This window comes from Aulonocara stuartgranti, assembly GCF_965226115.1.
Source record: "Aulonocara stuartgranti genome assembly, chromosome: 20".
In the NCBI taxonomy this organism is placed as follows: domain Eukaryota; kingdom Metazoa; phylum Chordata; class Actinopteri; order Cichliformes; family Cichlidae; genus Aulonocara; species Aulonocara stuartgranti.
The window spans coordinates 10889152-10903748 of record NC_138956.1 but is presented as its reverse complement, the minus strand read 5'-3'; the positions used below and the strand labels follow the sequence as shown (position 1 = coordinate 10903748).

Genomic DNA, 14597 nt, shown 5'->3' with positions numbered 1-14597 from the left:
TTTTCTCATCTAACAATAACAATTGCTGCTACTATACAAATAAAGACTACAATCAGAGGATTAAAACTGAGAATAAATTATCAATTATCCACTTTAACTGTAGAAGTCTCTATGCTAATTTTAGTCATATCAAAGAATATCTTAACCAGTTTTCACATCCATTTAGTGTCATTGCCTTATCAGAAACTTGGATCAATATGGAAAAAGGAACAGACTTTGAACTGGAGGGTTATGAATTCACATTTATAACTAGGCGAAACAAAGGAGGAGGAGGAGTGGCCTTGTATGTGGACAAATCCTTGAAATTTAATGTGGTGGAAAAGATGACGATGGTGATTGATAATGTACTAGAATGTATTACAGTTGAAATTTGTAAAGAAAAAAGTAAAAATGTAATCATTAGCTGTATATACAGAGCTCCAGGTAGTAGTATTGAGACATTTAAAGACTGGATAGAAGAAACATTTATTGAAATAGCTCGCAAAAAAGTTTTCATTTGTGGAGACTTCAATATTGATTTGCTAAACCCAAATAAACATAAAACCACTGAGGAATTTATAAACACAATGCACTGTATGAATCTATTCCCTAAAATTACTAGACCTACCAGGATTACATCACATTGTGCAACTCTCATAGACAACATTTTTGCAAATGACATTGAAAATAAGACTGTAAGTGGACTCCTGATTAACGACATAAGTGACCATCTTCCAATTTTTACAATCTATGATAGGAATTACAAGATCAATAAAATGGACAGTAAAAAAAGAGTACAGACGAGTAAGAACAGAAGAAAGAATGAATGCATTTAAAAAAGATTTATTGAAGGAAAACTGGGGTGAAGTATATCAGGAACAGGACGTTAATAGTGCTTATAATAAATTCCTTAGAATATTTACATTACTGTACAATACCAACTGTCCAATAAAGCAATATAGTAGGAAACAGAAATATATGGACTGTCCATGGATAACAAAAGGTCTGCAAAATGCATGTATAAAGAAAAATGCTCTATACAGAGAGTTCTTAAGAACGAGAACTAAAGATGCTGAAATCAGATACAAAAGATATAAAAATAGGTTAACTAATATACTTAGATTTAGTAAAAAGGAATACTATAAGAAGCAATTAGATATAAATAGAAATAATAATAAAAGATTATGGGAAATCCTGAACAGTGTTATAAAATGTGGGACTGGACAAAAGAACTATCCCAAGTATTTCATTTGTAATGACCATGAAGAATACAATATGGATGTTGTGGCAAATAGTCTCAATGAATTCTTTGTAACTGCTGGACCAAATTTAGCAAGAACAATCACTCATCCTGGGAAAGCACAGGAAAAACCCGTTACACTGATTGACAGAAATCCATATTCTATGTTTCTCACAGCCGTTGATGAAAATGAAGTTCTTGAAATTGTCAAAAAATGTAAAAATCACAAATCTTTGGATTGTAATGATATTGATATGATAGTGGTTAAAAGAGTCATTGAGGCTATTATAAAACCATTTACATACATCTGTAATTTATCATTTCAAACTGGTCGATTTCCAGACAGAATGAAAATAGCAAAAGTTATACCTCTATACAAATCTGGAAACAAACACCATTTCACAAACTACAGGCCTGTCTCTTTACTACCTCAATTCTCAAAAGTTCTTGAAAAACTGTTTAAAAACAGACTGGAAAAATTTATAGATAAACATAAACTACTCACTGAGAGTCAGTACGGATTCAGATCAAGCAGATCAACATCATCGGCACTATTAGATTCAATAGAATACATCACAAATTCCATAGACAAAAAGCAATATGTGGCTGGGTTATTCATAGACTTGACAAAGGCATTTGACACTATAGATCATGATATATTAATAAGAAAACTGGAACGTTATGGTGTCAGAGGGGTAGTTTTAGATTGGGTCCGGAGTTATTTAAGTGACAGAAAGCAGTTTGTGAAAATAAATGGTGGTTGCTCCTTATGTATGGACATTGCTTGTGGTGTACCCCAAGGGTCAGTTTTGGGTCCAAAATTCTTCAACTTGTACATTAACGACATCTGTAAAGTGTCCAAAGTATTAAAAATGGTTCTCTTTGCTGACGATACAAACATTTTTTGCTCTGGTGATGATCTGCAGAATTTATTGGAGGATATGACTAATGAAATAAGTAAAGTGAAGTTCTGGCTTGATAAAAACAAATTATCATTAAATTTGAATAAATCTAAACTTATGTTATTTGGAAATAGTAGTTTAAATACAAATGCAAAGATTCAAATAAATGGTGTTGATATTGAAAGAGTCAGTGAAAATAAATTTCTGGGGGTAATAATAGATGAAAAACTTAACTGGAGAGCTCACGTAAGATATATTCATTCCAAAGTATCACGAAGCATTGCAGTACTAAACAAGGCAAAACAGGTATTCGACAGAACATCACTTCATATTCTCTACTGTTCACTGGTTTCACCATACTTAAGCTATTGTGCAGAGGTCTGGGGCAATAACTATAAAACCACATTACATTCACTTTTTACTCTTCAAAAGAAAGCAATTCGAATCATCCACAATGCAGGTTATAGGGAACATACAAACTCACTATTTTTGCAGTCTGAAATATTGAAAATTGACGATATAGTGAAATTCCAAACAGCACAAATTCTATTCAAAGCAAAAAATAAAGAACTGCCAGGTAATATTCAGAGTATGTTTTTTTTGAAAGAAGGAAGTTATAATTTAAGGGGTTTTTGTAACTTCAAAACAATGAAGGTACGTACTACAAGAAAAGGCTTTTGTGTTTCTGTTCAAGGAGTGAAACTATGGAACAAACTGAATATGGAATTAAAGCAATGTCCAAACATGAAACTGTTCAAAAAGAGTTATAAAAATATGATCTTCTCGATCTATAAAGAAAAGGAAAATATTTAAATTAAGTGAATGTCTCTATTTAAAAACAAACAAACAAAAAATTCATGATGTGATATTATAGTATATAGTATATCAGAAATCTGTTCACTATTTTTATTACAAATTATATCAGTAAGGAAGCTGACTAAATATTCACTGATAATTTATGGGACAGGGGTGGGATTAAATAAGTGTATACTTCTTCCCACTCCCTTTCAACATGTAAATTAATCAGAATGTTTTTTTGTATGTAATTTGTATAGTATATTTTTTTTCTCTCATTTCTTTTCTAAATGTACTTGTATATTGTTCACATGTTGAAATAAATTACCAATCAATCAATCAATCAATCAATAAGGGGGCGTGTTCGCAGTCATGTCCAGAGACGCTCCACCACGAGTTACTACTGAGCAGACTCTGGCTCCAAAAGTGGAACATGGCAGCGCCCACAAGCGGGATATTTTGGCTTCATTTTCGCAGAATGGGAGGAAGTGCTGTCAGCATCCAGTCTGGTAATAGAAATGGTTCTAATCTTTACAGTTTCTCAGATTGTAGTTTCTCAGGCAGCTTGTTAACATAATCAGCCCTTCACCTTCTTACCAGAATCATACAGTCTAAAACCTGCACGCCTCATCTGGGTAAGAAAGATGAAGTCATTGTGGAAGGACCTAGAACCTCCATTCCTTCTATCAGTGATTTAAAAAAGACCTCTGTGTCTATGAGAAAGTCTATTTTATGAATTTGGGCCATACTTTGCCTAAGAAAAGGAGTATGCTCACTGGCTGACATGCAAGCTGTTTCACAGTCATAGCCGTCCTCTTGTCACTGTGGGTTGTTTTGTTTTTTTTAAATCCAAGATAGCAACGGTGACAACATTTGTCTTAAACACTCGTGATCAGACTTCATCAACCAATCATGGTAGTCTTCAGCATCTTTTAAATTGTCTGTGGTCCAAGTATGGTCACTTCTGGCTCTCCTCAGTGTCACCTCACCTCTTCATTTGTGTGCAGGACGGCCAGTAGCTGGTCCTGCGGGGAGAGCAGAGCGCCTTCTTTCTGCAGAGAGAGACGAGGCAGGAGGCCACATTTCTGGTAGTAACGCTGAGCTGCCTGCTCACACAGCCACGACACAGAGCAGGAGTTGGCCTCACTGGGATGCAGAGCAATGACCGGCGATTAAACAGAAATTAAAAACAAAACAACAACAACAACAAAAAAACACTATACCAATCAGATTGGGATTTATTTTTATGTACTGCTCAAACTTAAAACTTTTCACCGACCTTTGTGGAACTGGGATCAGGAAGACGTCTTCCTGAACCCGGACCCTCATTCTGATTGGTGGAGGAAGTGACGTGGGCATAGGAGCAACCAAAGTTTGAGTTGGAGGCTAGAGTAAACAAAATAAAACATTCAAGCACTGTTAAAACATCTGTATTTAATGTCGTCAACTCTTTGTAGAAAGACAAAGCAGAGTCTGTGGAGGGATCAGAAAGTCTAAACATCAGGAAAGTAAAAGTTTGTCAGGTGATGCTACAAAACACCAAGGTATAACTATATATAAGATCCGAAATGGGCGATGTCATCTTTTACTCCTGGACAAAGCCCACGGCATCCAGGCTGCAGAAATATGTAAAAACAGCTCGCCCGTTTTGATCAGCTCGCGCTCATTTACTTCCACATTCATCACTGTTCAAAATGAATCAGAAATGAAGACACATCATCTTCAAGTTATATCCCCTAGTGACACTGAATTATAGTTATTCTCTCACTGAGTGTGCATTTCCTGAATAATTCATGTGTAGTCTCACTCTGACTATCACCTTTTCACACTTGGAGTGACTTATTCACAATCACTGTGTTGTGTGTATTTCCTTAGTTAGTGTTACTCCATCCGTAACTAACAAACAGCAAAAGAGCATTCCACTTCTGACCTAAGCATGGATAAGGAGAGGTGGGGGCGGTGTGTCTGATCTCCAATCGTCATCATCTGCATCCCCAAGCTGTTCTTTCTCTGAGAGAGGCCTCTACTGGACAGGGAGGAAACTGCAGATCCTGAAAGAAAAAGGGCACAACAAGCTAGAAAAGTGGGAAAAGCACGAAAAAGAAAAACCAAACAAACCCAGTCTAATCTGCAGGCCGTGTCCGAGTTCAAATACTTGTTTTGAATTCCAGCTGCAGAAGATAAGGCAGTTTCCTCTACTCTTGGCCCAGATGAGTGTGGTAAAAAGCAAACTTACAAATCAGATGTCCTTGCAGAGCCTTAACTCCATCCTGTACATCCGATATGGACTGAAGCTGTCTGGTGAGGCTTGCTATGAACACCAGCTGCCTGATAATGTTGATGACCCACTCTTTCTGTGAGCCAGCACAGCCTGTGTGTGTGGAGGGATGTCGGGAAAAAAACAAAACAAAAAAACAATTAGCCTGAATTAGGACTAGTTGTCATCATTTTTTTTCACATAGCCACGGTTTTTTCTATGGTCTGTTTTTGGGCCATTAATGTAGTTTGGTAACAGCATTATGCTTAAAAATGTTCATCTTTTACTGTTACCTGTTGTGGATCACAAAGTTTAAAACTACTTAAAAACACACACAAACACAACAAAGTAACTCCACCATGTGTCTATCCGGTCTTTAAGTGATGACGTGATCAATCCTACTTCTGGGCCCAAACTACTCTGCGTTTAATAAGGCTGTTGTGTTTTTAACATGTTTTAATGCTTTGTAACTTGTTCTATTTAATCTCAACAAGCCCCTTACAAAAAGTAAGTGATCACTGTCGGCCTCTCTCAGTTTTTATTACAACTATTCATTTTAAAGCTCAGTTTTTAAAACCTTACCATGTAACTACAGCCCAGGCAATGCAGCAGCACATTAATGACTAACCTGTATGTGGATGGATTATCTCAGTTGTTCTCTTGACTGAAGTTTGGTCCGTTTACAGCATCCTGCCATGCCACTGCATTTGTCCCTAACCATCGGGAACCCTCACCTTAATTCTTATCCAGTGGAAAAAAGTTCCCCTTCATCACTGTGTTAATGTTATGCTAACATAGCTGTTTCGCTAGTCACATAGCACATCACTATATACCAGCAAGCCAAACTTCAGTAACCCTACAAACATCACTGCTGCTTACTTTCCTGTCTTCATGTATGTCAGAAGTGATAGCAGAGCTGTGCCTTTTAATTTGTTTTAGAAATCCCTCAGTCAGAACCTGGTATATTATATTTAGACGGAAACTAGTGAGCTAACTCTCTGCTAACTTCTAACTTCAGACAGATTTTTAACTCTCAGTGATCATTTGACTTTGGGACCTGCAGTGTAGTTTGGGTCCAGACATGCTAATGACCAGACTTAAAGACCAAATTTCGGGTCACTTTTGCTGGTCCCAAGCCCCAATAAAGAAGCTAGCTTGAAGCTTGACATAAAAAACAATAATTGCTAAGAAAAGTGTAATTTGTAGTTCTAAATATATTCTAAATGCATTTAGATCGTTTTTACTCACTTTATGTCTCTTCCACGATGTTACGTCTCTCTCCTATGTTGGTTACAATTACATAAGCACTTAGCAGGACAGTGGAAAAACCCAGGGCCACAGTGATACTGAGAATTCCACGGTGTTCACTGTCTTCAGCAACCTTACGAGGGCCGGTTGAACGGCTACAGTCTTATCATACACGTGCAGTGTTCCTACAAGCCATAAGGTTACCTTGAGTGAGGAAGATGATGATTGAATGTCCGTCTGAGTCCATAGGTTGAGGTGCAAGCACATTTCTCCCATTCTCCACAGAGGGCAGTGGCGCATAGGTGTGACGTCACTAACACTTAAGTTGCCTTAGAGTGATAGCAGAAAATTGTGAGCGTTACACTTGTATGCGGCTTGACGTAGGCACACATTGGCAGGGATGTGGTTGGAACGGCTGACTAGATAAGGCCTGGTGTCCAGCTAATGAAAAAGAGCCGAAAATTGGGGTGCGGCTGCGCAGGTGTGCACTTTAAATATAGCACTTTTGCCCTGTCATTCCGGGCCGCCGAGTGGCTCATGGGAACGTGACAGGCCCTATGGCAGAGATTGAGGACAGAGGGCAGTGGTTCGAATCCCATGCGGACCATATGCTGGGGACACAAAAAAAAAAAAAAAAAAAAAAAAAAATCCCTGGCTCTGAAATTCACTTGCTACGCTTGCTAGAAGCCTACAGGCGAGCCTACAGAATGGGCTCTCTCTGCCTTTTTTTTTTTTTTTTTTTTACCCCTGTCTCAAAATCTCTTCCATCAATCAATATTGGTTGTTATGGTTGCTATGGACGCCAAACACACCATGCATTGTCGCTTTCTCAATCTCTTCTTCATGTCCGAACAAACGCTCAATTTTGCCTTCATTAACACAAATTATACATCAAAATGTAGGTATTTTTCTTGCCTTTAACAAAATGGCACTGTCATTATTGTAGGAGTTGCCGTTTTCTCGCAAATGGCCTCGAAGCAACACAGTTAAAAAATGTCCACATTCAAAGTCTATGGAGACTTGAGTGAAAATGACAGCTGAAATTCTGTAACAGAGGCGTTTTCAACTCCTCATATCTCCTAGATGTATTTTTCTTTAGAGACCTGAAAACCGCCTTGATTTTTTTTCCCTTTTTTATTAAAGCCTGCTGATTGTTACAGTGAAAGAATGATGTCGACAGTCCGTGTACTTTTGGAGTTACAGAACATTTTGTAAGACGAAGAAACGGCAGTTTTCACCTCTCAGTTGTGGTAAACGCTTGAAATATATTATAGGGCAGGCCGCGGCGTAGAGAACGCGCTTTGGGAGCGAGAGACCCAGGTTGAAATCTAGCCAGTGGCAGTATCTAATATCGTTCCCTAATTCACTTTATAATTACAAATTCTCAACACTTGAACATTCCCACGTGTGTTCTGATCAAAACAGTGTAAGAATGAGCTCTTTAGCTTTTGATTTACAACTTATCCACATTTCTTTGCGGACACTCCTGCATGTCACAAATACATTGCACAAAGCGCATCTGTGGCTGTGTACCATTCGTGGTGCGTTGGCTCCCTCTACTGGTACGCGCCTCATTCAAATGTCGCCACACATTTAAAATTGCAGGGTGTCTTTACACTGTCATAGCTCCTAGATAGATTTCTTCAGAGCTGAAAATCGCTGTGATTATTCACCATAGCCTGCTTTGTCTTACAGTGAAAGAACGATGTCAACGTATAGCATCGTTGGTTACTTTAATTATGTTTGTTTTTTTAAATCAAATCCTACAAAACAGGACCATTGTGACACAAAACCTCTCACACACTAACACAAACTCTTTATACAGATACAGAGCTTTACATGTATAAATAAGGCAGACAAAAATGCATAAAACACAAGCTATCCACAGACTGTCGGTGGACGCCATGTCACTTTATTTTGTTTTTATCTTGTTTCTTTTTGGTGTAGCCTCATTAAACAAAATGTTTATAAAAATGACCACTTTTATTATGAATTATTAGGAAATTAATAATTCATTATTAATTATTTATTATGAACACACCTGCCACCCTCAAGTAGAGGTGGCAGAGAGGAGGCACTTGGAGTTTCGGTCGAGAAAGTGTCCGTGTGACTGAGTCCTGTCCCAGCTCTGCTTCAAGGTCTGTCGGTCCAGCTTGTTGAGGGTCTGAGAGCAAAGACGGATATCCTGGACCAGCTCTGACAAACTGTCCAGGTCTTGACTCTCCCAGGGGCCAGAGACCTGACAACCTGCAGGTTAAGCAACAAAGAATCATTTTATTTCATATCCATAATTTCCATTTTCCCCCCTATAAATATTTGACATCCAAATGTAGCCTGTTAGCTAGCGTTCAGCAATGTTTTCTGCTCCATAAAATGGAAAATTAATTCACAGCTAATCTTTTTTTTAAATCTTTAAACCACACTTCTATATTGTAATGTCTGTGTGTGTAATCATCATGTAACACCTCTGTGCATACATACTAAATGTTCAAACTTAGAAATGCGTCAAAAGGAAACGCACTGATAGCAAGAAAGAAACTGTTGCCAAGTACAACTTTGCACAGGTGATAAAAACATCAAAGAAATCCAAATTGTGAATTAGTGTGAAACGGTGAATCTAAGAATAGCTTTAGAAAAAAAAAGGAACTCCATGGAGTATCTCCAAGTTCAGACATACCTTCGAGGTTTAGAAGTGTCAGTGGTCGACGGGCCTCTCTGACAGACGCCAGGATGTTGTGAAGTCCCACTGATGTAACAGACGGATTTCCTGACAGATTCAGACTCACCAGTGTGGGACACGACGAGAGGCACCTGTGAAATAATAAGAAAAAGTCCAACAGGCCAGTAAAGAGTGACAATTTAAACAAAGGCAAAGCCCCACTAACATGAGTAATAACTGAGCCGTAGAAATGACGCCCTCACACACACACACACACACACACACACCTCGCCAAGGTAGCTACACTGCTGTCTGTCAGCCCATTTGCAGCCAGGCTGAGGTGGGTCAGAGAGCACTCGTCCTGCAAAAACACAAAAGTCTTAACCTGATTGCACAATTATATCTTTCGACAATAAATGACATTGCATGATTTTTGCGTGCACACCTGTGACAGGACTTTGGCGAGGTGTTCCAGTGCCGGGTAATCAGCAGGCCCTCTGCAGACAGCTGACAGGTCCACGTGTGTGAGGCAGTGGAGGGGCAGAGTCTTTAACACCAGCTCAAAGCCGGTGGAGCCCAGGGGATTGAGGGACAGGCACACTGCTTTCAAATGGCCTGTGCCTGAATGTTCAGAAGATGTAAAGTTAGTTGCAGTTTTGCTTATGGATGGGAGTTCAGTGAAGCTTAAGGCTTCAGTCAGCTGCTTGTTAGAGAGTCACCTGTGAGCGCGCTGGCTAGCAGCAGTCGATGCTGCTGAAGGAAATGAGCAGTGAGACCTGCAGAGACCGCTTGGCTAGCACAGGGCAGCAGGACAGCAGACAGGACAGAGACTCAGACACGCCGTCCCCCAGGGGGTTCATACTGAGGTCCAGCTCCTCCAGGCACTTTGAGTGGAAACGAGCAGAAAAAGCAAATGATCACGAGAGCCAATTCTCTCTGACAGATATCATTGATATGAATCAGGTTAGCTTGTTATTAAGATCTAAGGTAGTTATTAAGACCAGAGGTACTTAAATACAGGTTAGATGGTAAACCTGGAGCTGCCACTATTGGCTAGCTGAGGCCCTTACCGGGAATGCAGGTGCACTCTGTCCCTTTAAAGCATTTACAGCCTTCTCCAGGCCGTCCCCTGTAATGCAGTTGGCAGAAATGTCCAGCAGCTGCAGACGAGGCATGGTGAGCGTTGTGGCAATCAGCTCAGGGAGAAGGTCGTCAGACATACGGTTTCCAGAAATTCGCAGCTCCGTGAGGCTGGCCTGAAGTTTTAGGGCACGGAGGAGCGGGCTGAGGGAAGAGGCGGCCAAACCGAGACATTTGGAGTCCTGACACGGAGGAACCCCGGTCCCGAACCTCACATAGCCGGGAGACACGCTTGTTCTCATCTACAGGTAGAAAGAGATGGTACTTCATAACAGAATACAAGAATGCACATGTGTCCGTTTTATAATGCATTTCCTCTGTGTTGCTCACCCACTGCTAGACTTTGACAGGCCTTCTTGTATCGCTCAGGGAGAGGAGGGAGATCCCCACGAGCAAACGTCAGCCAGAACCCACAACACAAACCCATCAGTTATCCTGCACTGGTGCGGGAAAGTGAAGCCAAGGATTCAATCCCAAAAACTGTGATTCCTTCAGTGTCTTCTGGAAGCTGGCTCCAAAAGCAAGTCAGCATCCAGTCTGGTAATAGAAATGGTTCTAATCTTTACAGTTTCTCAGATTGTAGTTTCTCAGGCAGCTTGTTAACATAATCAGCCCTTCACCTTCTTACCAGAATCATACAGTCTAAAACCTGCACGCCTCATCTGGGTAAGAAAGATGAAGTCATTGTGGAAGGACCTAGAACCTCCATTCCCTCTATCAGTGATTTAATGAAAAGACCTCTGTGTCTATGAGAAAGTCTATTTTATGAATTTGGGCCATACTTTGCCTAAGAAAAGGAGTATGCTCACTGGCTGACATGCAAGCTGTTTCACAGTCATAGCCGTCCTCTTGTCACTGTGGGTTGTTTTGTTTTTTTTAATCCAACCTCACCTCTTCATTTGTGTGCAGGACGGCCAGTAGCTGGTCCTGCGGGGAGAGCAGAGCGCCTTCTTTCTGCAGAGAGAGACGAGGCAGGAGGCCACATTTCTGGTAGTAACGCTGAGCTGCCTGCTCACACAGCCACGACACAGAGCAGGAGTTGGCCTCACTGGGATGCAGAGCAATGACCGGCGATTAAACAGAAATTAAAAACAAAACAACAACAACAACAAAAAAACACTATACCAATCAGATTGGGATTTATTTTTATGTACTGCTCAAACTTAAAACTTTTCACCGACCTTTGTGGAACTGGGATCAGGAAGACGTCTTCCTGAACCCGGACCCTCATTCTGATTGGTGGAGGAAGTGACGTGGGCATAGGAGCAACCAAAGTTTGAGTTGGAGGCTAGAGTAAACAAAATAAAACATTCAAGCACTGTTAAAACATCTGTATTTAATGTCGTCAACTCTTTGTAGAAAGACAAAGCAGAGTCTGTGGAGGGATCAGAAAGTCTAAACATCAGGAAAGTAAAAGTTTGTCAGGTGATGCTACAAAACACCAAGGTATAACTATATATAAGATCCGAAATGGGCGATGTCATCTTTTACTCCTGGACAAAGCCCACGGCATCCAGGCTGCAGAAATATGTAAAAACAGCTCGCCCGTTTTGATCAGCTCGCGCTCATTTACTTCCACATTCATCACTGTTCAAAATGAATCAGAAATGAAGACACATCATCTTCAAGTTATATCCCCTAGTGACACTGAATTATAGTTATTCTCTCACTGAGTGTGCATTTCCTGAATAATTCATGTGTAGTCTCACTCTGACTATCACCTTTTCACACTTGGAGTGACTTATTCACAATCACTGTGTTGTGTGTATTTCCTTAGTTAGTGTTACTCCATCCGTAACTAACAAACAGCAAAAGAGCATTCCACTTCTGACCTAAGCATGGATAAGGAGAGGTGGGGGCGGTGTGTCTGATCTCCAATCGTCATCATCTGCATCCCCAAGCTGTTCTTTCTCTGAGAGAGGCCTCTACTGGACAGGGAGGAAACTGCAGATCCTGAAAGAAAAAGGGCACAACAAGCTAGAAAAGTGGGAAAAGCACGAAAAAGAAAAACCAAACAAACCCAGTCTAATCTGCAGGCCGTGTCCGAGTTCAAATACTTGTTTTGAATTCCAGCTGCAGAAGATAAGGCAGTTTCCTCTACTCTTGGCCCAGATGAGTGTGGTAAAAAGCAAACTTACAAATCAGATGTCCTTGCAGAGCCTTAACTCCATCCTGTACATCCGATATGGACTGAAGCTGTCTGGTGAGGCTTGCTATGAACACCAGCTGCCTGATAATGTTGATGACCCACTCTTTCTGTGAGCCAGCACAGCCTGTGTGTGTGGAGGGATGTCGGAAAAAAACAAAACAAAAAAACAAAAAAACAATTAGCCTGAATTAGGACTAGTTGTCATCATTTTTTTTCACATAGCCACGGTTTTTTCTATGGTCTGTTTTTGGGCCATTAATGTAGTTTGGTAACAGCATTATGCTTAAAAATGTTCATCTTTTACTGTTACCTGTTGTGGATCACAAAGTTTAAAACTACTTAAAAACACACACAAACACAACAAAGTAACTCCACCATGTGTCTATCCGGTCTTTAAGTGATGACGTGATCAATCCTACTTCTGGGCCCAAACTACTCTGCGTTTAATAAGGCTGTTGTGTTTTTAACATGTTTTAATGCTTTGTAACTTGTTCTATTTAATCTCAACAAGCCCCTTACAAAAAGTAAGTGATCACTGTCGGCCTCTCTCAGTTTTTATTACAACTATTCATTTTAAAGCTCAGTTTTTAAAACCTTACCATGTAACTACAGCCCAGGCAATGCAGCAGCACATTAATGACTAACCTGTATGTGGATGGATTATCTCAGTTGTTCTCTTGACTGAAGTTTGGTCCGTTTACAGCATCCTGCCATGCCACTGCATTTGTCCCTAACCATCGGGAACCCTCACCTTAATTCTTATCCAGTGGAAAAAAGTTCCCCTTCATCACTGTGTTAATGTTATGCTAACATAGCTGTTTCGCTAGTCACATAGCACATCACTATATACCAGCAAGCCAAACTTCAGTAACCCTACAAACATCACTGCTGCTTACTTTCCTGTCTTCATGTATGTCAGAAGTGATAGCAGAGCTGTGCCTTTTAATTTGTTTTAGAAATCCCTCAGTCAGAACCTGGTATATTATATTTAGACGGAAACTAGTGAGCTAACTCTCTGCTAACTTCTAACTTCAGACAGATTTTTAACTCTCAGTGATCATTTGACTTTGGGACCTGCAGTGTAGTTTGGGTCCAGACACGCTAATGACCAGACTTAAAGACCAAATTTCGGGTCACTTTTGCTGGTCCCAAGCCCCAATAAAGAAGCTAGCTTGAAGCTTGACATAAAAAACAATAATTGCTAAGAAAAGTGTAATTTGTAGTTCTAAATATATTCTAAATGCATTTAGATCGTTTTTACTCACTTTATGTCTCTTCCACGATGTTACGTCTCTCTCCTATGTTGGTTACAATTACATAAGCACTTAGCAGGACAGTGGAAAAACCCAGGGCCACAGTGATACTGAGAATTCCACGGTGTTCACTGTCTTCAGCAACCTTACGAGGGCCGGTTGAACGGCTACAGTCTTATCAGACACGTGCAGTGTTCCTACAAGCCATAAGGTTACCTTGAGTGAGGAAGATGATGATTGAATGTCCGTCTGAGTCCATAGGTTGAGGTGCAAGCACATTTCTCCCATTCTCCACAGAGGGCAGTGGCGCATAGGTGTGACGTCACTAACACTTAAGTTGCCTTAGAGTGATAGCAGAAAATTGTGAGCGTTACACTTGTATGCGGCTTGACGTAGGCACACATTGGCAGGGATGTGGTTGGAACGGCTGACTAGATAAGGCCTGGTGTCCAGCTAATGAAAAAGAGCCGAAAATTGGGGCGCGGCTGCGCAGGTGTGCACTTTAAATATAGCACTTTTGCCCTGCCATTCCGGGCCGCCGAGTGGCTCATGGGAACGTGACAGGCCCCATGGCAGAGATTGAGGACAGAGGGCAGTGGTTCGAATCCCATGCGGACCATATGCTGGGGACACAAAAAAAAAAAAAAAAAAAAATAATAATCCCTGGCTCTGAAATTCACTTGCTACGCTTGCTAGAAGCCTACAGGCGAGCCTACAGAATGGGCTCTCTCTGCCTTTTTTTTTTTTTTACCCCTGTCTCAAAATCTCTTCCATCAATCAATATTGGTTGTTATGGTTGCTATGGACGCCAAACACACCATGCATTGTCGCTTTCTCAATCTCTTCTTCATGTCCGAACAAACGCTCAATTTTGCCTTCATTAACACAAATTATACATCAAAATGTAGGTATTTTTCTTGCCTTTAACAAAATGGCACTGTCATTATTGTAGGAGTTGCCGTTTTCTCGCAAATG

General features: G+C 40.4%; 1 long non-coding RNA gene across 1 annotated transcript; it reads right to left on the bottom strand.

The window, feature by feature from the left end:
• Positions 1–8137: 8137 nt before the first annotated feature.
• Positions 8138–9344, bottom strand: LOC309696558. The gene is made up of 2 exons (XR_014273537.1): positions 9099–9344; positions 8138–8668 (listed from the first exon to the last, which is right to left on the bottom strand). It is a non-coding gene; the product is annotated as an uncharacterized lncRNA (long non-coding RNA).
• Positions 9345–14597: the final 5253 nt, after the last annotated feature.